The 25,273-nt window shown below is 44.0% G+C and overlaps 1 protein-coding gene across 1 annotated transcript in view; it reads left to right on the top strand.

Annotated features, from left to right (window-relative positions):
• The window catches only part of CNTNAP2 (contactin associated protein 2), a 1,181,910-nt gene that overhangs the window by 427,881 nt on the left and 728,756 nt on the right, over nt 1-25,273 (top strand).

Genomic DNA, 25,273 nt, shown 5'->3' with positions numbered 1-25,273 from the left:
GAGAGCATCAGAGACCAATTACAAGGGGACATGGGGATGGCACAAAGGTGGGGTTAGGACATGGGAACCAACAGGGAAATAGGGTGGGAGTGACCAAAAGACTGAGGGACAGGAAAGGGTGCACGGGCCAGCCAAGGGAACAGAACAGGGGTACATTGGCATCTGCTGTGAGAGAAGCCTCTTGTGTCTCCCAAACTAGGGAATGCCTTTTAGGGTCTCCACAGCTAATATTTTAAGTTTTATAGGTAATATTTTTTTAAGGGTTTTTGACAAGAAGTGGTACTTTCTTTAAAAGAAAAAATACATCTTCATATTAGACTTTCTTGGTAAACTGTGTAAGAATTTAGTTGTGAGATGTGAAGTTTTAGATAAATGCAAATAAGAATATTTGAATGCAAGTATGAACTTCAGTTCTGTTCTGAAGTTCACCTTTGCGTGTAGAAGCAGTCTATAGTCTCCAAAATGGCACTTATCTTCCTTAATCATGATGTAGCCTTCTTCCAGCAATTTTTTGCATTGCTTACTATGCATCTTTTGACCAATTCAAAAAATGAGTCTAGGTGTTAGTACTCAGGAAACCATTAAGTGACTAGTGTGTAACAAATGTATTGCAGAAAAAATATTGTCATACTCACTACAGGTTATACAGGAATGCCTGCTGCACAAAGTAATTTACAAGGGGAGAAATTTCAGGAGTCTTTAGTGCAAGACCTGGCAATCTTCACATGCTTTTCACCCAACTATAAACACAAATTCTTGTGGAAGTGAGAAACAAAGAGGTATCATTTGTTTTCCCATCTGCTCTTCATATCGATCTCTCCTTCTTTCAGTCTTCATTGTGTGCTATTGCCTTTGTTATCCCCTGTCTCCATCTAGCAATCACAGCCAGTTTTCCCTTGGTCCCCAGTGGGCAGGCTTTTAGATTTGCCTCACCTTCTGCATTAACGTAGTCACAAAGCTTTTGAGTAACAGTTGCCTGTTTTCCCATATCAGGACATGTTTGATATTTTCCTATCATATTCCCTTGTCAGCCAGCCTCTCATCAAATCATGGCAGGACCAGTGCATCTGCTCAAAATGGTAGGTATGCTTCTTATCTCATATACAAGCTTTAAAGGGTAAGTAAAATTCAATGAGCAATGTGTGGGCTACAGATTTGAAAAAGTCTTAAGGAAAGCCAAACTGGATGTTTTTCTAGCTGAGCATATAAATCTGACTACAGTAGTTTCACGAATACAAGCCGCACGGATTATAAGCCGCACTTCCGGTGCCTCAACAATGTTGCTGTCTTTGTCAATAGATAAACCGCACCCCGAATATTAGCCGCACTTTCGTTCGTCGCGAGAATCCGTGCGCAGCTTTCACAAATTGGCCAATTAGTAACAGGATCGCGGCATAGAGGGCTTTACTGGCTCAGGGCGGGGCCAGGAAGGCTCGGCCCGCTCATGGTTGCTGACGGGGCCGGCCGGGTGGTGCTGCAGCCGCCGCCGGGCTCACTGGCCCCCCTCTCCCGTCAGCACCGCCTCGCCGCTGCGTTTACGTACTCGCCCTGCCGGCGGGCCAGCCACTGCCGCCGCTGGCAGGCATGCCGGCCGCCTCGCCGCTGCGTTGTTTACGTACTCGCCCTGCCGGCGGGCCAGCCACTGCCGCCGCTGGCAGGCATGCCGGCCGCCTCGCCGCTGTGTTGTTTACGTACTCGCCCTGCCGGCGGGCCAGCCACTGCCGCCGCTGGCAGGCATGCCGGCCGCCTCGCCGCTGCGTTGTTTACGTACTCGCCCTGCCGGCGGGCCAGCCACTGCCGCCGCTGGCAGGCATGCCGGCCGCCTCGCCGCTGCGTTGTTTACGTACTCGCCCTGCCGGCGGGCCAGCCACTGCCGCCGCTGGCAGGCATGCCGGCCGCCTCGCCGCTGCGTTGTTTACGTACTCGCCCTGCCGGCGGGCCAGCCACTGCCGCCGCTGGCAGGCATGCCGACCGCCTCGCCGCTGCGTTGTTTACGTACTCGCCCTGCCGACGGGCCAGCCACTGCCGCCGCTGGCAGGCATGCCGGCCGCCTCGCCGCTGCGTTGTTTACGTACTCGCCCTGCCGGCGGACCAGCCACTGCCGCCGCTGGCAGGCATGCCGGCCGCCTCGCCGCTGCGTTGTTTACGTACTCGCCCTGCCGGCGGACCAGCCACTGCCGCCGCTGGCAGGCATGCCGGCCGCCTCGCCGCTGCGTTGTTTACGTACTCGCCCTGCTGGCGGACCAGCCACTGCCGCCGCTGGCAGGCATACCGGCCACCTCGTCGCTGCGCTGTTTACGTACTCGCCCTGCCGGCGGGCCAGCCACTGCCGCCGCCGCCGGGCTCGCTGGCCCCCCTCTCCCGTCAGCACCGCCCCGCTGCCGCGTTCCCTAGCCCTGTCGGCGGGCTGCCGCCGCCCGGCTCGCCGGCCGCGCCGCGTTCCCTAGCCCTGCCCGCCGCCGCCCGGCTCGCCGGCCGCGCCGCGCCGCGTTCCCTAGCCCTGCCGGCGGGCTGCCGCCGCCCGGCTCGCCTGCCGCGCCGCGTTCCCTAGCCCTCCCGGCGGGCTGCCGCCGCCCGGCTCGCCGGCCGCGCCGCGCCGCGTTCCCTAGCCCTGCCGGCGGGCTGCCGCCGCCGGGCTCGCCGGCCGCCCCCTCCCGTCTGCACCGCCGCCGCATTTCCTCGCCCTGGCTGGCACTGCAGGCCCCCGCACTGCCGGGCTCCCCCATGCTGCTGGCCCCGATTCTGCTGGGCTTCCCCCGCTGCCAGGCAGCCCCACCCGCCCGCCTTCCTGCTTCTGCCATGCTCCCCTGCACTGCTAGCCCCAGTTCTCCCGGGCTCCCCCGCCCTACTGACCCGGCTCTGCCGCCCCCCTGCCCCGCCCTGCTGGCTCAGGCTCTGCCGCCCACCCCCCACACTGCTGTCCCCGCCTCTGCCAGGCTTTCTCACCTCTGCCAGGGCCGGCCGGGCTCCAGCTTGGCTTGGGGCTGCCGCGGGCTCTCACTTCCATGTTGGCAGCTTTTAGAATTTTGTTAATGTATTAGCCGCCCCGGAATACTAGCCGCACTTCCGGGTTTCCACCAAAATTTTGGTCAAATTGGTGCGGCTTGTATTCGTGAAATTACTGTACTTTGGTTTTCCCCCTCTAATGATAAATCCTGTGTCTATCTTTCACATCTTAAGTGAAAGGACCCTGAGACCTGATATTATTTTTGTCTGAAATTTAACTATTGTCATATCTGTGAACCATCATTCTTGGTTTATTTGCTGCTGGTATTTTTGAAATGCAATAGCAATCTGTGTACACTGATCGCTCGGAATAGTGAGCGGTGCCGACTGCAGTTTGAACTGTTTGTTTCAGAGGAGTCTAACCTGCAGAAGACCTTGTCTCTGTTCTACTGTATCACCTCACACTTTTTTTAATCATAAGAAGATACATAGTCTTACATTAGGACTGTTTCATCTACTGGGGATGGGATGACTTATGAAGCCACAAACTAAGTCACTAGCAGCAGAAATAGCACCAATAACTGAAGCTGTAAGAAAAGTGATATGGGAGTAGATATGGGAGTAGACCAGTTCACAGTATTTGACTGGAGGCAACTCAGCTAAAAACGAAATTCTTTTTGATATATTGAAATGAAAGTCTTTAGGAAAACAAAGTGATGCAAGTACAGCAATAACTAAATCATGATGCTAAGAGTTAGAGTTCATGTTTTATCACTGAAAATGAAAAGTGCATGTCGCACAGCCTCTCATTTTACTCTTGTCTCTCCGAAGTTATCTGATCACTGGAGTCATTGTAGGAAATCAATCTGTATACTAATATATGGCACTATTGACATTATCCCTATGAAGTATCTCCACAAGGCTGCTAAATTTAAGTCCATTTCTGTTAACCAAATTAGAGGGAACATAACTACTAAGCACTGGAAAAATACTTCAATACCTGTAGCCTGTTTCTTCCCCATACCCCAGAAGCAAGCCTTTCATTTCTGGTCTTTACCAACTGTTTAGGTGCTACTAATGTAAAAGCACTTTCGCTCTGTGCTTTCTAACACTAGTTTGTGGAAATACTGCCTCTTAGTCATCTTAATCTGGGAAAAATGTAGTTTGGGGAAGTTGTTTGGCAGGATTATCTTGATGCCCTTTAGACAGACCCTTTTTACAATAAGTGAACTAAGACATCACTGCCAGAGCACATCAAACAGTCCTGCTCAGAAATCCCATTTTACCAACCAAATAATTGGCCTGAAAAATAACATCCAGAGGTTTACACTGTGATCTTCATAAAATGAGTCTTCAGTGATGCTATGGGAGGGAGCAGGGAGTACAGTGAGGCTTGCTACTTATGCACTATGCTGTGTATATGGCTATTAGTGGTATTAAATCAATATTGGTATTAAGTCAAACTTTCTCAGCAAACTGTGACTAAAAAAATAAACCTGCTGTGGCTTCAGATGTAGTAACTCTTGGGAGTCTTATGGTGTTATATAACCAAATAGAAGAAAAAAGAGGAAAAAGACCTGTAGACCTAAAGGGGATCTTGCAGAAGATAAATTGAATTTTGAATAAAGAACCATTATTTTTATATAAATCTAAGTTATTGTTGTGGTATTAATTTAAAGTCCTGAGCTGTCCTGATTAATTCTCTGTTTGGATCTCCCAGTTTTAAAGTTCACTGTTCTTTTACTGGAAATTGAATGTAATGCATTGGTTTTCTTATTCTTGAGAACTTCCCTTCTAAATTTTACAGATTGTGTATTACCTGAAACAATCTCATTTTCCAACTTTAAATTTTTTAATGAAATTTTCTTATGTTAACTTCCTAACTTGAAGCTAGTTGCTGTTGTATGATAAGTCTACAGAAGTTTGTACTGTGTAATTGGACTAGACACAGAGTTTATGAAAAGAAAGATTTATTTGGCTCCAGATTTGGATTACATTTCTTAGCTGAGCCTTTTGTTTGTTGCATTAGATGAAATCTTCTGTCTTATTTCACTAAGCACTGTGACCCTTATGCAATAATTTTAGTCTTGATTGTCCTATGTAAATCGAAAGTATAACAGAGGAATGGAAAATTCTGATCTGTTCTGAAAGAAATTAGCTAAAGCAGCCGTTCAGTTAGAGAAACAAAAAGTTGGTTGAGATTAGGTCATTGAAATCCTAACAACCTTATACAACAGGGAAAGCTTATTCAAACTACAGCAGACATGCGATAGCCTTTGGGAAGAAATTGGGGAGTATTAAGGAGAAATTTCTAATACTATATTCACAGAAACCACATGAAGCTTTCAAAATAACCCTTTGATCTGCGAAAAGACTATGTGATCTGCTAATAGTAATTGGAAAGGACCCATTTTTGGCCTGAAGGGTAAGAAGTTTAATTAACAGTATAGAATGATATTGGGTTAAAAGTCTAATATTAATGAGAAATTTTAATATTCCTAAGTATCACAAGAGCATAAACAGAAACAAGAGTCAAGAAAGATGACTGGAAAATTCTACTTATGATAGCTTGTACAGGAACAGACCTGAACTCAGGATTTTAATGACGGATAACCATTACGTTTTAGTTACAAAATAGGTCTTCAAGTAGCTGTTGTATTGTTCTTGCTTGAGGGATGCATTGATGCAATACAAAGTTGCTGGTGGGATTTATAATTTAGAAATCATATATCGGTATTTACCACATACAAGGACATGATATTTTCTTATTGAAGTAATGATTTTTTTTCAAGGCTTTTTCTGAGCTAGCTGTACACATGTTGCAAATAAGCAACTAAAGAGGTACACTCTACTAAAAAATAGTTTTACTAACTTTCTCTGAGTGAATTTGATTTATAGGAGATGTTTTGAACCTGAAAGAAAGACAGAGCATCCAGTACAGGACAGGTTATTAAAGAGAGACTCTGACATTTAATCTTTTAAAAAAGAAGATTTTTCTTTCAGTGAAGTGAAAGACTTTGTTGCGCGTGTAATACATCCCCATGGGGTTTATTGCTTTGGCATGTTTTATGCCCTGTGCTGTTACTTCTGCACTCATTCATGTTGGACAAACCTCAGAACCAATATGGGTAATGTTTGTGTCAAAATTAATATTCTGGAAAGATCATACCAATGACTAGATGATTACTTCCAACAAAAGAATACAGCAAGAGGGGAAAAATACTGCAAATCCATTAATATACTACTGAAGACAGATTTAACAGTTGATGTAACTTAGACTTAGAAGGACAGCTCATCAATTGCAGCACAACTTGAGGATGTTGGACTCCATTAAAAAAGATGCTACACATTATTCTCACTTATTTGAGAGAACCTCAGGAGTCTTCAAATAGCTTCCGTCAAAACCTGTCACCAAGTGACAATAGTAAGTGTGTACATGTTATGCATGTACAAACAATTTGGAAAAAAAATTAGAGAAGATTAAAACTTGCAGTCAATATGAGATGCTTTTCTGATACAGCAAAGTGGTGTTTGAGTCACTGCCACTTCTACTTAGTTGGTTTGCAGTGAGAAAACTGAAGTCAGATGACAATAGTTCCCAGTTTTGCTACCACCATTTGTAGACATATGTGTTACCTTACTTGATTTTGACTTCTTGACTTAGCAGGAAATTGTTTATCGTATAAACCTGTGCTGTTCACTAGCACTTAAGTCCAGCTTGGAGCCTAACTGGGATGCGTAAATGCTGAACAGAATGTTTTTGGATTTTTCAAAAGCTTCCAAGCATAGCATGTAAAGAAGAGTAATACTTATTTTGGCAGGCAAGCCTTATCAAACTGATCACTTTACACATGAACCTGTGTTTTAGAAATAAAGTGCTATTATTTCCCAATCATCTCTCAGACTGTTTGCACAAAATATCAGTGTTACATTTGGGAGCTAATGATAAGGAAACATCTGTTTATTTGGCAGTCAAAACATTTCCTGATAGTCAATGTGATGTTTATAAAAAATGAAGTTCCCCTCTTAAGATCTCAGGTTGCTTCAGTCCTGGTTTAGGGAATGGTAGCTCAGTGAATCTATGGGACAATTTTTATTCTTCACCTATCTGTCAAAATAAATTTTATAATTGCTATAACTTTAGCAAGCAGCATTAATAGCTAATCCTACATTTATATTTTTCCACAATGACAAAGTAGATTTGTACTCACATTTGAGGTTTTTTACTTAAGTGAGTTAAACTGTTTAATATTAGTCATTCTATAATTTCTTTTTGGAGACATCTAAGTAATTTAAGTTACATACCTTAGAGAAATGGGCTTTTAGCATCTGCTAAATGCTTTTTTTGTCGTATGCAGCCAGTAAAAGAGGGTATAGAGAGAAGAGTCACAGATGATGATGGGATTATATGATGTCAACAGAAATGATGCAGCTGACCAGCATTCCATCTGAGTTGGGGAATAGCATCCCTTCCACACGGACTAACAGTTTCTCTAAAGTGTGAAAGTTGCAGCCCACTGATGGAAATGCATGGTAGAATAACATGAATTACTTTACAAAGTATAGGTGTTTTTTCTATTCACTAGATTTGAGAACCTAATTAACAAGCAAGTTCTCTCCTACTTTACCCAGGACTCCATGTTGTAGCAATCTTGTGGTCAAATGCTTGAATAGGAACATCATCAGAAATACAGAAATTATGTGGCACTAAGTACAGATATTTTGGACATGGTTTCCAAGTGTTTTTCCTCCACAATCAAAAGGACTGGGAAACTTGGAAAAGGAGTGGAAGAAACCAAAGCATGTGGGATGTCATGATACATAAGCTAGTCTTTCTACGGAGATGAAAGCAAACAGGGAGCAAATTTTAACTTTGAAATATATTACAGTAGTTTCACGAATACAAGCCGCACGGATTATAAGGCGCACCCCCGGTGCCTCGACAATGTTGCTGTCTTTGTCAATAGATAAGCCGCACCCCGAATATTAGCCGCACTTTCGTTCGTCGCGAGAATCCGTGCGCAGCTTTCACAAATTGGCCAATTAGTAACAGGATCGCGGCATAGCGGGCTTTACTGGCTCGGGGCGGGGCCAGGCAGGCTCGGCCCGCTCATGGTTGCCGACGGGGCCGGGTGGCCCAGCTCAGCGCCACGGCTCGGCGGGGCTGGCCGGGTGGTGCTGCCGCCGCCACCGGGCTCGCTGGCCCCCCTCTCCTGTCAGCACCGCCCCGCTGCCGCGTTCGCTCGCCCGGCTGGCAGGGCTGCTGCCGCCGGGCTCGCCGCCCGCCCCGCTGCCGCTTTCGCTCGCCCCGCTGCCGCTTTCGCTCGCCCCGCGCCGCGCCTCGCGAGCGCCGCGCCTCGCGAGCGCCGTGCCCGCCCCGCCCCGCGGCGCTTTCGCGGCGAGCGGCGGCACTTTCGCGGCGAGCGGCGGCGCTTTCGCGGCGAGCGGCGGCGCTTTCGCTCGGCGAGCGGCGGCGCTTTGGTGGCGAGCGGCGGCGCTTTGGCGGCGAGCGGCGGCGCTTTCGCGGCGAGCGGCGGCGCTTTGGCTCGGCGAGCGGCGGCGCTTTGGCGAGCGGCGGCGCTTTGGCGAACGGCGGCGCTTTCGCTCGGCGAGCGGCGGCGCTTTGGCGAGCGGCGGCGCTTTGGCGAGCGGCGGCGCTTTCGCTCGGCGAGCGGCGGCGCTTTGTCGAGCGGCGGCGCTTTGGCTCGGCAAGCGGCGGCGCTTTGGCGAGTGGCGGCGCTTTCGCTCGGCGAGCGGCGGCGCTTTGGCGAGCGCCGCTTTCGCTCGCCCCGCCGGCAGGGCTGCCGCCGCCGCCACCAGGCTCGCCGGCCGCCCCCTCCCGTCTGCACCGCCGCCGCGTTTCCTCGCCCTGGCCGGCACTGCAGGCCCCCGCACCGCCGGGCTCCCCCACGCTGCTGGCCCCGATTATGCTGGGCTTCCCCTGCTGCCAGGCAGCCCCACCCGCCGGCCTTCCTGCTTCTGCCATGCTCCCCTGCACTGCTAGCCCCAGTTCTCCCGGGCTCCCCCGCCATGCTGGCTCAGGCTCTGCCGCCCTCCCTGCCCCGCCTGGCTGGCTCAGGCTCAGCCGCCCGCCCCCCACACTGCTGGCCCCGCCTCTGCCACGCTTTCCCACCTCTGCCGGGGCCGGCCGGGCTCCAGCTTGGCTTGGGGCTGCCGCGGGCTCTCACTTCCGTGTTGGCAGCTTTTAGAATTTTGTTAATGTATTAGCCGCCCCAGAATATTGGCCGCACTTCCGGGTTTCCACCAAAATTTTGGTCAAATTGGTGCGGCTTGTATTCGTGAAATTACTGTACTTCTCTTAACTCTTAGTTCTTTAGTAACTTTCCATTTGCTTGTTTTTAAGGCTTTCCTATGACAGCATCTCTGGACTACAAAATTTTTGTGGAAATGGAAAATATTCCCTTTTTGTCCACTTTCAGTGGAAAATGTAGATTGGCTCAAAGTGTAGAACATATCAATTGCCAATCTAACTTCATAAAAATGAGGAAGCTGATTTGCCTCATGTCCAAAGTTGTTCATTGTAACTTATTTGGAATGTGAGTACATTCACCTTTATCCATTAATATGAATAGTATTATAATGAAAGCAGAAGCAACAGTTGCAGGGCTATCCGCTATATTTACGCAGAACGAAAAACTCTCCTACTCTTCTATACAATGTTTCTTCCAAAACAGATGAGCAGATAATCAAACAGAAATTCACATCTGATGCCGTGCTTTTTTGTCAGTCTTCTGTGTTGACAGTTGTTTTGCAGTTTTGTGGCTCCACTGAAAGAATCATGGTGTTAATTAACAGCTCTTTGAAGCAATTTCTTCTAAATATCTTTACTTGTTAACTGTGTTCACTAGAACATATTATCTGTAACCTTAATGGCAGTTTTTCTGCAATTTCTGTCAAAAATGCTACTTGGTAATCCAGCTTTAATAGCTATGCAGTGCCTGACTGGATTTCAACACAGATGGAAATTATTATTTCGTTTCTATGGTTGTGAAATTCCCATTCTCTTCAGAGTAATGAGAGAGAGCATGCTGACCTTGACCTCTATGTCAGTAGTAAAAATCAGCTATCACATGAAAACAGACTTCAGAGCACAGACATGATCTTTTGGAAATATTTGGAGGCTTAAACTTGAGCTCAGGCAATAGCCAACACACCTTGTGCAGTGCGATGTACTGATAACAACCCTTTTAAATAGAATATTATGTCATTTTGTTATGCCTTTTTTTATTTAAAGAAATCCAGTAAACCAGTGTCTTCAAATCCTTCACTGATCTTGTCTCCAGATCTTTCACAGATATTCTATAAACTCTTGATACATTTACACTGGCTCTGACAATGCCAGATTTAACATGCCTTCAATACTCTGTTTATGGCTGGTTCCCTGGAACTTTGTATTTTACGTGACCATTTTTAGGCTTGATTAGTATTTTATGAGCCAGTTGTCCATTTTGATAATAAAAGCTTTGCATTCTGGAGTTACTGGAAGCAACTATCATGCCCACCGTGTTAAATACTGGGGGAGCCGGAGAGGAAGGCAGATAGGGCAGTGGTTTTGAGCCTTCTAGGTTTTGTAGAGTGAACAAAAACATTTGTTATCATCTGTCGCTGTAGCAAAAATAAATACTATTCAGTGCTCATCCAAATGAAGGGAATTTAATTAAGAGAATCACAAAGTTAATAATTGGATTATCAAAGGGTAAAATACAGTGCAGATGTATATTAAATGTACACAGCCTAAGACATGATTAAGTTGAACTTAATCATTTGTCAGACAGGTTTTAATTGTTTACATGATCTTTCCTTTTTTTCATATGATCTAATAAGTTCATTATTCTGTTTAACATAATATTGATAAATGTATATACCTGGTAATGCTTAATTTGCTCATTAAGGTTGGGGTTTCATAGAGACTGACTTTCACTGTAAATATTTTGAGAATTCAGGTGCAGAGAAAATGGATTAAAAAGAAAACATTGAATATAGCTGGCATGTTTACATGGAGACTTGGTGAGATGGAATGCTCAAAGCAATTAGAAAACTGACTGTTTTTGCTCAAGTAACTGCTGTCTTTCCTATGTCACAAACTTATCTGTTGTACTAGACAATTATGGAATTGTTTTATAGCAGCACATAAAAAATAATTGTAGGTGTCACCTAATGCAGTACACCTTCCTTATAATAAGTTTCCATGAAAATACCTCAGCATGGTTTTAATCAGTTTGCCTTTGTAGCTAATTGTGAATCATCAAGTCATATTGGAGAAGGTTTGCTAATGCACATCTTCCCACTTCTTTTAAATTAATTTTTTAACGAGGCAGTCCAAAATCATGCATTTTGCAAGGGGTTTTTTGTGTCCATTTATAACTTCTGATTCCATATGAGAATGACAGATAATGACAAAGAACAAGTAGGATTAAAATCAGGAGTTACTTATTCATGGCAGAGGATTTCAAGTATAAAATAAAACATCTGGTTGGGGTGGAATTTCAGCAGTTCTTATGAATCACATTTGTAGTTCTGTCTGTTTTTCTCCCCAATGAACAATGCACATGCTTAGGAAACCAAGAAGCTTTATCTTTTCTGTTTCTTATCCCTGGGATTACCACAGTTGAAAGTCTCCTACCTATAACTGTCTCCTTTCTCTCAATATGAAAGGACAGGGAATGGTGAAAGCATGGTAGCGGACCAGTTGCTTGAACCAGGCTCCCCTCTCCTTTTCCCAAAACAATCCTTAAGCATGGAGCAAATTGAAAAAGGGCAAGTTTTATTCCAGTCCTGAGCTTTCTACATAAACAAGGTAAGATACCACTAAGCACCAGTAAATACCAGACTTTTGATGAGGCTGGAGTACAGCCCCATAAAAGATTTCTAATAAATCTGTTGGTGTGTCTTTGCAAAAGACTTATTGTATATGATAAATGCACCAAATAGACTTGTAAACCATAGTAAAGAAAATAAATATGCTGTGCAGTACAGTGGTGGTCTCTTGATGTGAGTTTGTTTCAGGCATATGAACAGAGCAATATACAAGTGCCAGGCAAGGGGTGATTATTTGTGTTTTCTATGTCAGTTGAAAATAAATGATGAGATGAAATCTTAATAATAGTAGAATGACAGGTTATTTCTTATTTGGTTAAAAAAAATGGCTTTGTTCTCTGCACAGGCACGTATCCATCTCCATTCATAATTCAAATGGGTTTTGAAGTTTTCCCATGTGGGCAGTGTCTTGTATCAAAGGGGTTTTGCAAGTAATTTGATATGATTCAACCAAGTTAATGGTCTCTGCTCTTCTGAGACACAACAAAACTTTAGCAAATTTCTCCAGAGAGCCCAGATATTTTGCTAGTTCTGAGAAAGTAGGTGAATTGATTGGGGTTGTTTAGGAAATGCTCCTGTCAGCTCAAGAATCAGAGGGAGGGAACGGCTAAAACTGCAACCTTGTCATTTTATCATTTCCATGTATGGAGCAGATTTCAGGAGTGGAGGGCTGCCTAAAGGCAGATTTTGGCTTATCACAGGCTTATATAACATTCTTTATACTAAAATATTTATTTCTATTGCCAGCAAAGTGATCTGCTAAAGAAGGGATGGTGCTTTCTCCTCCTTTTCTACCATTTTTAACTTGTACCCTGATTGAACTTCCAGCTGCAACAGATCTTTGTCCTAGTTCAGGTTTTGGCTGCCCTTTACTGCCCAGAACAATTTTTTGCAAAGGATTGTCACCCTGCACTATCCATCAACGTGGCAGCCAATAGCTGAATAAAGTCTCTTCATCTGGTTGCACAGAATACTTGCTACCTGAAAGCCTCAAGCAAAGTCCTAGGCATACCTGTCTATTTTTGATCAATAGTGTTATTATAAAGGGTATTTTCCATGCAGAAAACTGAAAATAATTGAAGATTAGTTTTCCCATAAACTTGTTTTCTCCATTGAACTCCTCTGTGCTCAGTTTTTGCACTGTTTCTGCATGAAAATAATGGTCTTCATTTCTATTCATAGTTCTGTTTATTAATGAAATTATTCTACATTTGTTTGTTGTGGTTTGGTTGTTTTAGGGATTTTTTTTGCTTGGTTCTTGGGATTTATTTGGATTTTTCTTTTTTTTATGGGGATGCAGGGCTTTTGTTTGGTTTTGGGGATTTTTGGGTTTTTTTTTTTTGTTTTGTTTGGGTTTTTTTTTTAATTTTTGTTTGGTTTGACTTTTTGTATGTGTTTGTATGTTAGTTATTAGCTGTTGGAAGACCATTCCAAGAAAAAGCATTCCAATACTTGTATTTGTATCAGAATTGAAAGGTACTGCTGAAAGGAATAATAATGAAGTTTTGGTATAACTTCAGAGACTGAGAACTTCTTTAGGAAAAATAAGACAAAATTAGGAGGTAAACACATTTCTGTTGTAGGTTATCCTATAAAATTTTTATTGCTTCACATTAAAAAAGAAGTTAACCTGGTCTAGTTCAACAGCTATTAACAGGTTCAATATAATAACATGTTTCCTTGGGAGAGATTGAAAGAACAACAGTATTAGAATTGCTCAGTATTTCTTCTAATAGGAAACTTGAAAAATCTATTATTAGGTAGTTATTATAGGAATGATTTACTATTGTTTTGTATTTTAATTGTGGAAGTATAATAGTAAACACTATGAGTATCCAGGAGAACCTGTTGTAAGGATGTTCCCCTGCGCAACTCTTGAAGTCTACTGCCCTTTCTTGGCTGGTTGTCATTTTTCCTAATACTACTCTGCAAATACAGCAGCAGTTGAACAGGAAAAGGTGGGAGATGCTTGGGGAGTTAGTTTCAGGCCACTGGACAGGAAACCAATGCCATTATTATCACTAAGGCCAGGAGTTCACCTGTGTGGTCTCCTGGGTGGAGATGCATGTTCAGAACATTAAGTTAATTCTTGCACAAAAAATCTTTTTCCCTTTTGACCAATTATTTGGCTACAGTTATGGCAAGGATAGCCTAAGAAAAATCACCATTCTGTTCTTTTATGTGGAATAATTGGTATTATCTTGGCTGTGTAATAATCTTGAAATCTGTTTTCTCACTTTCATAACTCTTCTACAAGAAAGAAGAGTACAAAGCCATTTTGAATATAGGACTGAATTGTATGAGAGTTTGAAAGGACATAATTTTCTTAAAAGTTTGATGGTAGGATTTTAAGGTCATCTTTAATACAATCTTGCCAATGTTATTTTTCCCTTACTGGGCTAATGTACAGTAATTTCACGAATACAAGCCGCACCAATTTGACCAAAATTTTGGTGGAAACCCGGAAGTGCGGCTAATATTCCGGGGCGGCTAATCTATTAACAAAATTCTAAAAGCTGCCAACACGGAAGTGAGAGCCCGCGGCAGCCCCAAGCCAAGCTGGAGCCCGGCCGGCCCCGGCTGAGGTGGGAAAGCGTGGCAGAGGCGGGGCCAGCAGTGTGGGGGGCGGGCGGCTGAGCCTGAGCCAGCAGGGCGGGGCAGGGAGGGCGGCAGAGCCTGAGCCAGCATGGCCGGCGAGCCCGGGAGAACTGGGGCTAGCAGTGCAGGGGAGCATGGCAGAAGCAGGAAGGCCGGCGGGTGGGGCTGCCTGGCAGCGGGGGAAGCCCAGCAGAATCGGGGCCAGCAGCGTGGGGGAGCCCGGCGGTGCGGGGGCCTGCAGTGCCGGCCAGGGCGAGGAAACGCGGCGGCGGTGCAGACGGGAGGGGGCGGCCGGCGAGCCCGCCGGCGGGGCTAGGGAACGCGGCGCGGCCGGCGAGCCCGCCGGCGGGGCTGGGGAACGCGGTGCGCCGCGGCCGGCGAGCCCGCCGGCGGGGCTGGGGAACGCGCCGCGGCCGGCGAGCCCGCCGGCGGGGCTAGGGAAGGCGGCGCGCCGCGGCCGGCGAGCCCACCGGCGGGGCTGGGGAACGTGGTGCGCCGCGGCCGGCGAGCCCGCCGGCGGGGCTAGGGAACGCGCCGCGGCCGGCGAGCCCACCGGCGGGGCTGGGGAACGCGGCGCGCCGCGGCCGGCGAGCCCGCCGGCGGGGCTGGGGAACGTGGCGCGCCGCGGCCGGTGAGCCCGCCGGCGGGGCTAGGGAACGCGGCAGCGGGGCGGTGCTGACGGGAGAGGGGGACCAGCGAGCCCGGTGGCGGCGGCAGTACCACCCGGCCAGCCCCGCCGAGCCGTGGCGCTGAGCTGGGCCACCCGGCCCCGTCGGCAACCATGAGCCGGCCGAGCCTGCCTGGCCCCGCCCCGAGCCAGTAAAGCCCGCTATGCCGCGATCCTGTTACTAATTGGCCAATTTGTGAAAGCTGCGCACGAACGAAAGTGCGGCTAATATTCGGGGTGCGGCTTATCTATTGACAAAGACAGCAACATTGTCGAGGCACCGGGGGTGCGGCTTATAATCCGTGCGGCTTGTATTCGTGAAACTACTGTAAGTACAGATGAGATGCTTGTGACCACTTTTGCGACTTTTTTTTCCTTCCTCAAGCAAATTGCCAGATTCAGAAAGAACCAAGATCCATCAAACTTTTAAGAAAACAAAAAGTTTGTCTTGAATGTAACAACACTGAATGATAGTGTTTCCTCTCTCAGCTTCCACAGACATCAGGTGTGAGGCTCACAAGAGAAAAAAAAATTCCCATAGATGACCTGAGCTTTAAGCAGATTTCTAGGATTTTTATAATTACTAGATTTCTAACCATATTCCTGCAAGCACAGAGGATTACCTAAGTACTATTTCTCAAAACCAAAGTATCTGATTATATTTGATTTTCTTTCTGTAGGCAGTAAATCAGATAATCTGAGGCTGCAGAAGACTTCTGTTGCTAGTCTATCTCCTCTAATATATGTACTGCTCCTGAAAGAAAAGGTCTGATCTTTCTCTTATTTTACTTTACTTCATCTCATATTTCCCTGCTTGCTCAAGAGCAGCCAAAATGTGAAAGCTTTCCTTTGTTCAGTTATGTCTTTCAGTATCTCCTGCTGCATTCAGAAGTAATTCTTCCTCAAAAATATATTTGAAAATCTTCAAAAAAACTCATCATTCCAACTGTTTTGTACTTATGACTAGTAAAAGCCCAGTAAAGGATGGATTTCAGTTCCTGGCAAGCTTGCATAACATGCCAAGGATCAAATTAGTCAAGGATGATATGGATCTTGCCAGTTGAGAAGTAAAGATTCTCAGACTGTGGGACACTAAAGACCTGCAAACTGCTTCAGAATTTGCTAAAGGAACACATCTCCTGAGCAGATGAATAGGTGATTTACAGGAGCCTATCTGCAGACCAGCCCAGAACCATAAGCTCATTCCTATGGCTATTTACTATTCCCATAGTTAAAAGTCTGGAAATTTATGTTGCTATATTATTAATAGATATTTTACAGAATTTCACTGTGTGGGCTTCATGCAGCCACTCTCTGAGAAGTTTATTGGCAACAGGGCAAATTTTCCAGTCATGATCAGTTTATGTATAGTGAGAAACTTAAGATAATGCAGACTTAGGAAGCTGTTGTTTAGGAGAGTATTATCTGCTTCTGCACTAATGAATCTGAATATCTTGGAGAAACTGGAAGCTTAGGCAAGGTGGAAGGTCAGCTGAAAATAAAATTGCAGAAAAATAAAATAAAGTGGAACTCTAATTCTCTTATTGTTCAAGAGCTTTTCCCTGTGATTATTTCCTGCAGTTACTATTTCTGGAAATAGCTGAGTGCAATATGTTGATTCCAGTGAAAAATTCTTGCACATTTCTGAACTACGTTCTCATATTTTACTATCAGCATTTTGTAAGGTCGTGTCAAATTCCCTGTTCAGGTGAATGTTTGAACTCTGCTTCACTGTATTTCCAGTGAGCCTAACTTACTGCTGTTTTAAACAAAGCTTGTTTACTCATGATTAACTATTTAATATGTTGCAGGTTTTGAGATCACAGGCGCATTATTAGGACACTAAAAAATTTTGGCCAGACATGACTTGGCTGAGTGACTAGAAAATGCTTCTTTTGAGTTTTAAATCGTTAAGTATTTTTTCAAAATAAAATTTATTGTCATTATAGTTACAACTTAAATGTTTTATGAGAAAAGTTTTTGAAGCTAAACATGTAAGCTAAGGATCAGTTTTCCTTATATATAAGAAACAGATCTGAATATTAATAAAACACGCTGCAAGCATTTTTATGCAGGCAATCCTACCTTGTTTTGCTAAAATATATTCATAATGTTCCAGATGTAATATCTAGTTGTCATTGCCTAACTTAAAATCTCATATGCACTCTACAATGAATTATTAAAAATAATTAAAATGTTTAACTACAAAAAGTAGCATTTTGTAAATGAAAGGAGAAAATGATACTTGGAATTATTTGGAAACATATTCAAAATGCATATAAACTTTCCAAAGGTCATGGCAAGTTGGTGTTTATAATAGGTCATTTATTTTATGATCAATATATGTTGCATTCCCAAATTTTTGCCCCTTCCCTAGCACAAGTCCCCTTACTTTAAGAAAAAAAAAAAAAAAAAAGCCCAATAAATCCTGAAGAAAGAAGCACTGGGGGGGAAAAAAGCCTCACGATGCTCTTAATCTAGATTTTCAGTTACACTGTGAAGTGAGAAAACAGTACAAGCTTTAAATAGAACAGATTGAGGTAATTTAGTGGAAGATACCTATCAGCATGTAGGACAATAATGTTTAAAAACATTAAAATGAATAAAACTAAAAACAAATTTTCTAAGAAAAACCCCAAACCCAAAACACACTAATGCCAAATAAATAACCCCATATTTGTCACACCTTGTTCTGGTGAGAAGTTAAATAGACATTGCTCATGAGTACAGACTGCTAGATGTGGAGCCATATATCTTCATCCTAGAGTCTTTAGTTGAGGAAACATAATTTATTCTTGGGATTTGAATTTCTAAGAAACTGTGAAGCACTTAACAAGAAGACAATGGAAACAACATAATCAACTATTCATAAACAGAGCAAAAAGTAGCAAGAGACAACAACTAAAATTTTTCGTATGGGAAAGACTTGGACCTGATGGTAGACTTAATGCAGAAGACTTCTGTGAATTTTTAATTTGCATTTCAGATTTGGAAAGAATGGAAGATATTTTATAATATCTTTTAAGTGTTCAGTATAGTAGTATGATATATAAAATAGCCTTGTATCGTATGAAGGCTTAGTTGAAACAGTAGGAAAATTGGAAATGGACAGGACAGTGCAGCTCTACAATAAATTTGAGGATTGTTATGATTGTAAGGACAAACTAGCTGTGGTAACCTCTGTTGGGTTTGACGAGTGGGTTGCAATATCTGTGATTGTTTCCTGTAATCAGAGGAAATTGTGGGGAATGCCATTGAGGCAATTGCCTACAGTAGCATTGTGATGGTTCTGCCTTACCCAGAGAATGGCCCCGAGACACCTCAAGAGCTGTACTTTCATCCTGCATCTCTCACCCTGTCCTAGGCAGTGTTAATATGTTAAATCTGTGTATCTGTCTTGAAGATGGTTTGTAATTTCAGTGTGTATCTCAACAGAAATCACTCATTGGAGAATAATTGATACACTGTGTGTAAAACTATCTGGTATTTGAACACAAGAACTTACCTTAAAATATCTGTCTAAAGAAGAATCTGTATGAAATCTTCAAGCTGGGAAACTAAAATCAGAGGGTGACTGATAAATGTTTTGTGCTAAAAACATATTACTGATAGTGCTACTGCTTTTTCTAACAGCACTCGTGGTAAGGCTTAGGCAATTTTAAGCCCGAAACTATTTCATTTATCTTGTGGAAGAAGTAATTTTCATATTGGTGAAGGCAAGGAAGGGTTGAGTGATCAAAGAAAAGATTCATTATAACATAAACATTTCATCTAATAATTAAAACTTTTTTTTCTCATTGGGAATTTTACTTTCAGAATTCTAAAACCTACTATTTTTAATATGGATAGGGATTGCCCACACGAGTGGATTTAAATTTCCTGTTGAGACTTGGTCTCAAATTTACTAGACCACCTGCTAACTTTTACTAATTTTTCTTTAGATGGAGGGGATTCTTATACATGGAATAAAGAGTCATGTTATACTGTCTTAAATTACAGTTTAAAAAACACCTGAGGATTCCTTTTGGAAATGTCTGAAATACTCAGGAATTTTAAAAGGGGTAGTTTGTTACTTCTTGCAAAAACAATATAAATGGAAATCCAAGTACTTTTGAGTATCTCTAAAAATAAAGGTTCAACTAATACAAGATACATATAGAAAACTTCTTAAATTCACTAAAAATTCATAAGGATACCTCATAGTTTTTAAGCCTTGCTTAAATTAAAATTGTTGATCTTATCCTAACCTTTTGAAAATAAAATAAAGGAATGCTGTATTTTTAACTTTGTTTTCCAGATCTTTCAGGCCCTTAAAATAGATCAAAACCAAACCTGTGATTCTGAGGAAAGGTGAGATCTAAAAGTGCTAAAACTGGTATATTAAAAAAACTTCAGAGGACAAAAAATAAAAGGAGAATACAGTTTAGATCATCTTTTTTGATTGCTGTTTGGAACCAGGCTTGGAAAAACTCCAATGATTCAAATCACTACATTAGCACTTTCTGTGTACATACATGTTCTTGTAGCACAATTACAGAGCCTTGAAACGAGTGGACAAACAGGTTTTTACCAGCCCTCTGATGACAAGGTGCTTTTAGATACCTCTGAGACTTAGTATGCCAGAGGGAACAATATTTGGATCCTTAGTTGGCTAAATCATAGTTGTTTCCATTACTATTACCAAAAAAAAAAAAAAAAGGAAGTGAAGATCTAGGTATTTTTTTAATGCTTATCTATCTTTCCCTGTATTCCTGGTTTACAAACATATTAATATTTTGGTTTACGGTCATAGCCTGGCTCAGTATCAGCCTTGAATTTGAACTCTGAAGACTGTAATTCCTCATCATGCCCTCAGACCATTTGATCTAGACCTTGACATCCTCCTCTCCATAAAAAGGTGAGAAAATAAATTAGTTTTAACATGAAATTGATTTCCTGAAATTCCGTGAGACTGCTTCTCCTTTGATACTTTACTAACAAGGTAATGATCCCATTTATTTTTTAATCAATACACAGAAAGGGACCCCAGTGACTTACCTCTCAGGCTTTAAAAATATTTATCATTTTAGCCTTGAAGATGCCTTATAAAGTTGGAACATGCAGTCATTTTTATTCTCTTGTGCTGAAGAGCAGATACTTGCAGGTATGAAGAGGTTACCTATTGACCACATATTGGGAGACTCAAAGACAGAACAGTTCAGCGTATTTTTTGCTGTGTTATATTTGGACACGAGATTTTACTGTATGTCATTAACAGGCATTTGGTAATTCTTCTTATTTATTTAAAAAAAAAAAAGGCAGGGAAGGTGAATATACTTGGAGCTAAGGGATTTAAAATGTGATTTATCTGTGCAACAAAGGAATGATGTTAGATGAAAGAAATCTATGAAAGGTGAGATCTTACTGTTTATTGTAATAATAACTTGTGATTGGAGTTTTTGTTTAGTATCAGCCTTGTCCAAATGCAGTAGAAACTGCAGGCAGTATGAAGAAGTAACCTGCTCTTGAGACCTAATTCACCACTCTACAAGGCATTTGGTATGCATTTTATAACTAATATTGAAAGACCCTAGTTATTCTGTGGTAATAGATGCCATATGTGAATCACAAGAACATATTTTGGCTTAGCTTGCAACCTCTTATTAATATTTCACCATTGTGACACTATGCATAAAAGTTTTAAAGTTTGATATTTGTGATTCTTGGGGCCATGTTGTCTGGAATTTGGAGTTGGACTTTGACAATCCTTGTGGGTCCCTTCCAACTCAGAATGTTCTGTGATCTTTTCTTTTCCTCTTTGTAAGGGCTCAGGACTGCAGACAGACAAAGCCATCTGCCATTCAGATATGGTTTCTAGAAGTGAATTTAAATGATGCTGAAGGCACTCCTAAATCTCCATAGACCAGTCAACCTGAAAATGTAGCACTGATAAGCTTTTCTGTGTAGGGACCATTTAAAAAGCACTTACTGTCATGAGTTGTCCTTTTTTTCCCAGGCCCCCCCAGTAACACGCACTTAGGTCTTTTGGCTACCTTTAAGCAATGAATGGCTCTATTGACTTCATGCACTAAAGTGCTTTAGTGGATCAAGTTTATTTCAGGGGACTTCTCAGCTGAGAAACAGTTTACAGAATTAAATACACAGACTGACATGAATAAATTTCATCAGAATGCAGGGAGATGTAGGAGGACAAAAAAAAGTCAGGGATAAACAAAAATAATTATGTAAGTAAAAAATATTTTCTAATTTTGAATCTGGTATATTGGTTCTGTCTCAAAGCAAATGCAAGCACAGAATTAAACAAGCACAGCTTCTGTTTACAACATGCGCAGAAAAGTTGCATGTTGCAGGCATTTGCTGTATCCAGTTGTATCAGATCTGGCCGGAGTCAAAAAGCTTTGTCTCCACAGATGCACAGTTTCCATTTCCTTTCCTGAAACTCCTATTTTAGCAGTCCAAATTGCTGAATTTTCCACGGATTGCTATTGTTCTTCACGTGTACGTCTGTGAAATATGCTATAAGACGTTATATGCTAGTTTGCTGTACTAGCTGCAACAGATTTCAGAAATAACTCTTTGAGTTCACCACCCTTTCTCAGTGATGTGATTAAGGGAGAAAAACCTATTCCAGCCTCCCCCAGTAAATGCTTTGAAGGGGAAAAGCCCTTTTTAACACTTGCCTAGTGCATGCTGGTAGTCCTCTAGTGAGTGGTATGTATATCTTTTCTGTGCAGGTCTGTGTGGGACTGGATTTCCCTGTTCTTTGAAATAAATGAATTGGGTCTGGGGAAGCTGAAGCAAATAAGCTCTTTGCTAGAAATCTGTCACCTGATAGGAGCACTCCCTGGGGAAAACAGACATGACATGTGACAGCAGCCTACATACAGCAGCTAGGCATGAAGATTTTGTTAAAAAGTGTTTGTGGACTTTTTCAATAGATCAGTGTGTATATCAAAGAACGAGTAAGAACGACTATCAATAAATCTTTCCTCCTTATTAAACTAGTGGGAAGAAAAGAGGAAAAGCTAGTTTCTTGCAGCTGTGTTTCCACCGATGTGGTAAACCTCATAATCATAAACAAATATTTGAGAACTACCATGCTATTAGGAGACAAAGCATCAGCAGGAAAACTAAAGTTATTGTGTCCTGCCATTGTAATGCAATTCCACACTTCTGACCACTTCTTAGACAGGAAAGGAGAAGTAGTTTTAAGGTAATATCTGTGTTAGTACTTCAGGAGTTCTTGGTGTGCCTCGTTTTGCCACCAGAAACCCAAGGTATGAAAGTAAAAAAAAGACCCAGTGTGCCCCAGGAGGTCTGTGAAGTTTGGGTGGGAGGGTAAGAAACCTGCAACATACAGTAATTTCACAAATACAAGCCGCACTGAGTATAAGCCGCGTCTCTGGGTGTTGGCAAATATTTCGGTTTTTGTCCATAAATAAGCCGCACCTGAGTATAAGCTGCTCTGTCGTTCGCAGCGAGGACCCGCATGCAACAAAGTTGCCAATTAGTAACAGAACCGCGGCATGGCAGGGTTTACTGGCTTGGTTTGGGCTGTGTAGGCTCGGCCCACTCGGGGCTGCTGACAGGGCCAGGTGGCCCAGCCCGGTGCTGCCGCTCGGTAGGGCCGCTCATGGCCGACCGCCGCCTCTGGGCTCGCTCGCCTTGGCCCGGCGCTGCCCCGTGGTGGCAGGCAGGGACGGAGCCCCCCCCGCTCCCATGGAGGCGGACGAGGACGGAGCACCCCGCCTCCTCCCCGAGCCGTGGCAATGGCGGCACGGGGCCCCCCTGTCTCTCCCCTGGGCTGCAGCAGAGGAGGGAAGGAGGGAGCTCTCCCTCCTCTCTCCCTACCCCCATGTTGCCTGCAGGGAGCCAGGCTCCATCCGCAGCGCAACAGGGTAACAATTTGTAACAATCACGAAATACCGGCTTTTACTGTCAGCTGCTCGGCTCGGCACCCTGGCTGGCACTTCTGAGGTTGTAAATGTCAGAAAATTATTCACATATTATCCCCTCCTGAATATAAGCCGCATTTCTGGTGTGGGAGCAAAATCTTAGTCAAAATGGTGCGGCTTGTATTCGTGAAATTACTGTATGTGTGAATTGCTCCCACCCCTTGGAGACACCCACGATCATCATGGGCATCTTGAGAATGGATGAAGTGTTCTGAGGAAGCCATGTGCCCTGCAGTTTGCAGACAGACAGAAAATACCACATGTCATTCATAAACCATTGGAAACTGAGTTGTATCTACCTATACCAGATTCAAATGCCTTGTGAAGACTCTCAGTGAGGGTAAGACAGAGAACCTGCTCCCCATGTTGACCTATTTTGGTGAAATCAATAAGACAACATCATTTTCTAGAAATTTATTATGATTCACAAGCTGTACATAAATTGTTTACATCATAAACTGTGCCAAACCACCACCATTGTTACAGTGCAGAAAATTATCTGTTGTTTACAGACATACTCTCTCGTCAGTTATTGATTTAAAGCAACCAATCTATTACCGAATTGCAGTGTCTCAAAAATAGATATTCTGCCTATGTAGCATGGATTATTAAATTACTAAAATTAATTGTCAATTTTATTTTTAATTATATTACCAGCTTCAAGTCACACTTGTAGAACAGCATGTTTTACAAAACAAACTTTACACAATCAGATAATATATTTTCATTCTTTTATCTTGCCATTCTATGTCCCAATTAAGTATCTGAATAACACATTGGATTTAAATTTTTATGATACTTATAAAAATTCTCATTTCATACACAAAAATAATAATGTAAAACATTTAAATCCATGTACCTCAGAAGGCACACAAATGTATTGAAAATCCTGTGGTGTTTTTCAATGTGAAGAATCTGATTTTTCCCTTTTGGGCCACATTGGAAAGAAAATCTTCCATTTTCTGCACATGAGGTGTCATTTACAGTAATTTCACGAATAAAAGCCGCAGCAATTCGACAAAAATTTTGGTGGAAACCCGGAAGTGCGGCTAATAGTCGGGTGCGGCTAATATATTAATAATTTTCTGACATTTACAACCCCAGACGTGCCAACCAGAGTGCCGAGCCAGTAAAAGCACCGGCCAGTAAAAGCCGGCATTTCGCAATTGTTACAGTGTTACCGTGTTGCCCTGGCTCCCTGCAGGCAGCACGGGGGGCGGGGAGAGAGGCGGGAGAGCTCTCTTCTTCCCTCCTCTGCCGCAGCCCAGGGGAGGAGGGGGGGGGGGGGCGCCGCCATTGCCGCGACCCGGGGAGGAGCGGTGGGGGGGGGGGGCGCGGGGGGCGCCGCCATTGCCGCGGCTCCGGGAGCCGACGGGAGCCCTGCGCAGCCATTGCCGCGGCCCGGGGAGGGGGGGGGAAGTGCGCGCCGCCATTGCCGCATCTCGGGGAGCTGGCGGGAGCCCCGCGCCGCCATTGCCGCGGCCCGGGGGGGGCGGGAAGTGCGCACCGCCATTGCCGCGGCTCGGGGAGGAGGCGGGGTGCTTTGTCCACGCCCGCCACCGGCACCACGGGCGCGGGAAAGCTCCGTCCCCGCCCGCCGCTGCTGCCGTAGGAGCGGGGGAAGCTCCGTCCCTGCCTGCCACCGCGGGGCAGCGCCGACCCGGGGTGACCGAGCCCAGGGGCAGCGGCGGCCGGCCCCGAGCGGCAGCACTGGGCTGGGCCACCTGGCCCCGTCAGCGGCCCCTAGTGGGCCGAGCCTGCACAGCCTTAGCTCAGCCAGTAAACCCCGCCCTCCCGCGGTTCTGTTACTAATTGCACGCGGGTCCTCGCTGCGAACGACAGAGCGGCTTATATTCGTGTGCAGCTTATCTATGGACAAAAACCGAAATATTTGCCAACACCCAGAGATGCGGCTTATACTCAGTGTGGCTTGTATCCGTGAATTTACTGTAATTTAGAATTTAATGAAAAAGCAGAGTATGTGCTGTTTCCCTCAGAGGGACAGTGAAGTCTTTCACCTGTTTACCTCCAAGAATATTGGAATTCCAGTGTGAGCCAGTACTGTGCATGAGGTTTTCTATGCTTTCACACTGATGTTTCCAACTCAGAATCTTTCTTATACAGTTATTTAGAAACAGGTCTGAGGCAAAGCTTAGCAAATATATAAACTTGGACAGGGGGGAAGTGGAAGAACTGGATGTGCTAAATATGGGTGTGGTAGACATTTTCAGATATGTAAAACAATATGTGAATCAGAAGGAAATAAACT

The sequence above is a fragment of the Catharus ustulatus genome, chromosome 1 (genome assembly GCF_009819885.2).
Source record: "Catharus ustulatus isolate bCatUst1 chromosome 1, bCatUst1.pri.v2, whole genome shotgun sequence".
Classification (NCBI taxonomy): domain Eukaryota; kingdom Metazoa; phylum Chordata; class Aves; order Passeriformes; family Turdidae; genus Catharus; species Catharus ustulatus.
This window is presented reverse-complemented; position numbering and strand designations above follow the sequence as displayed.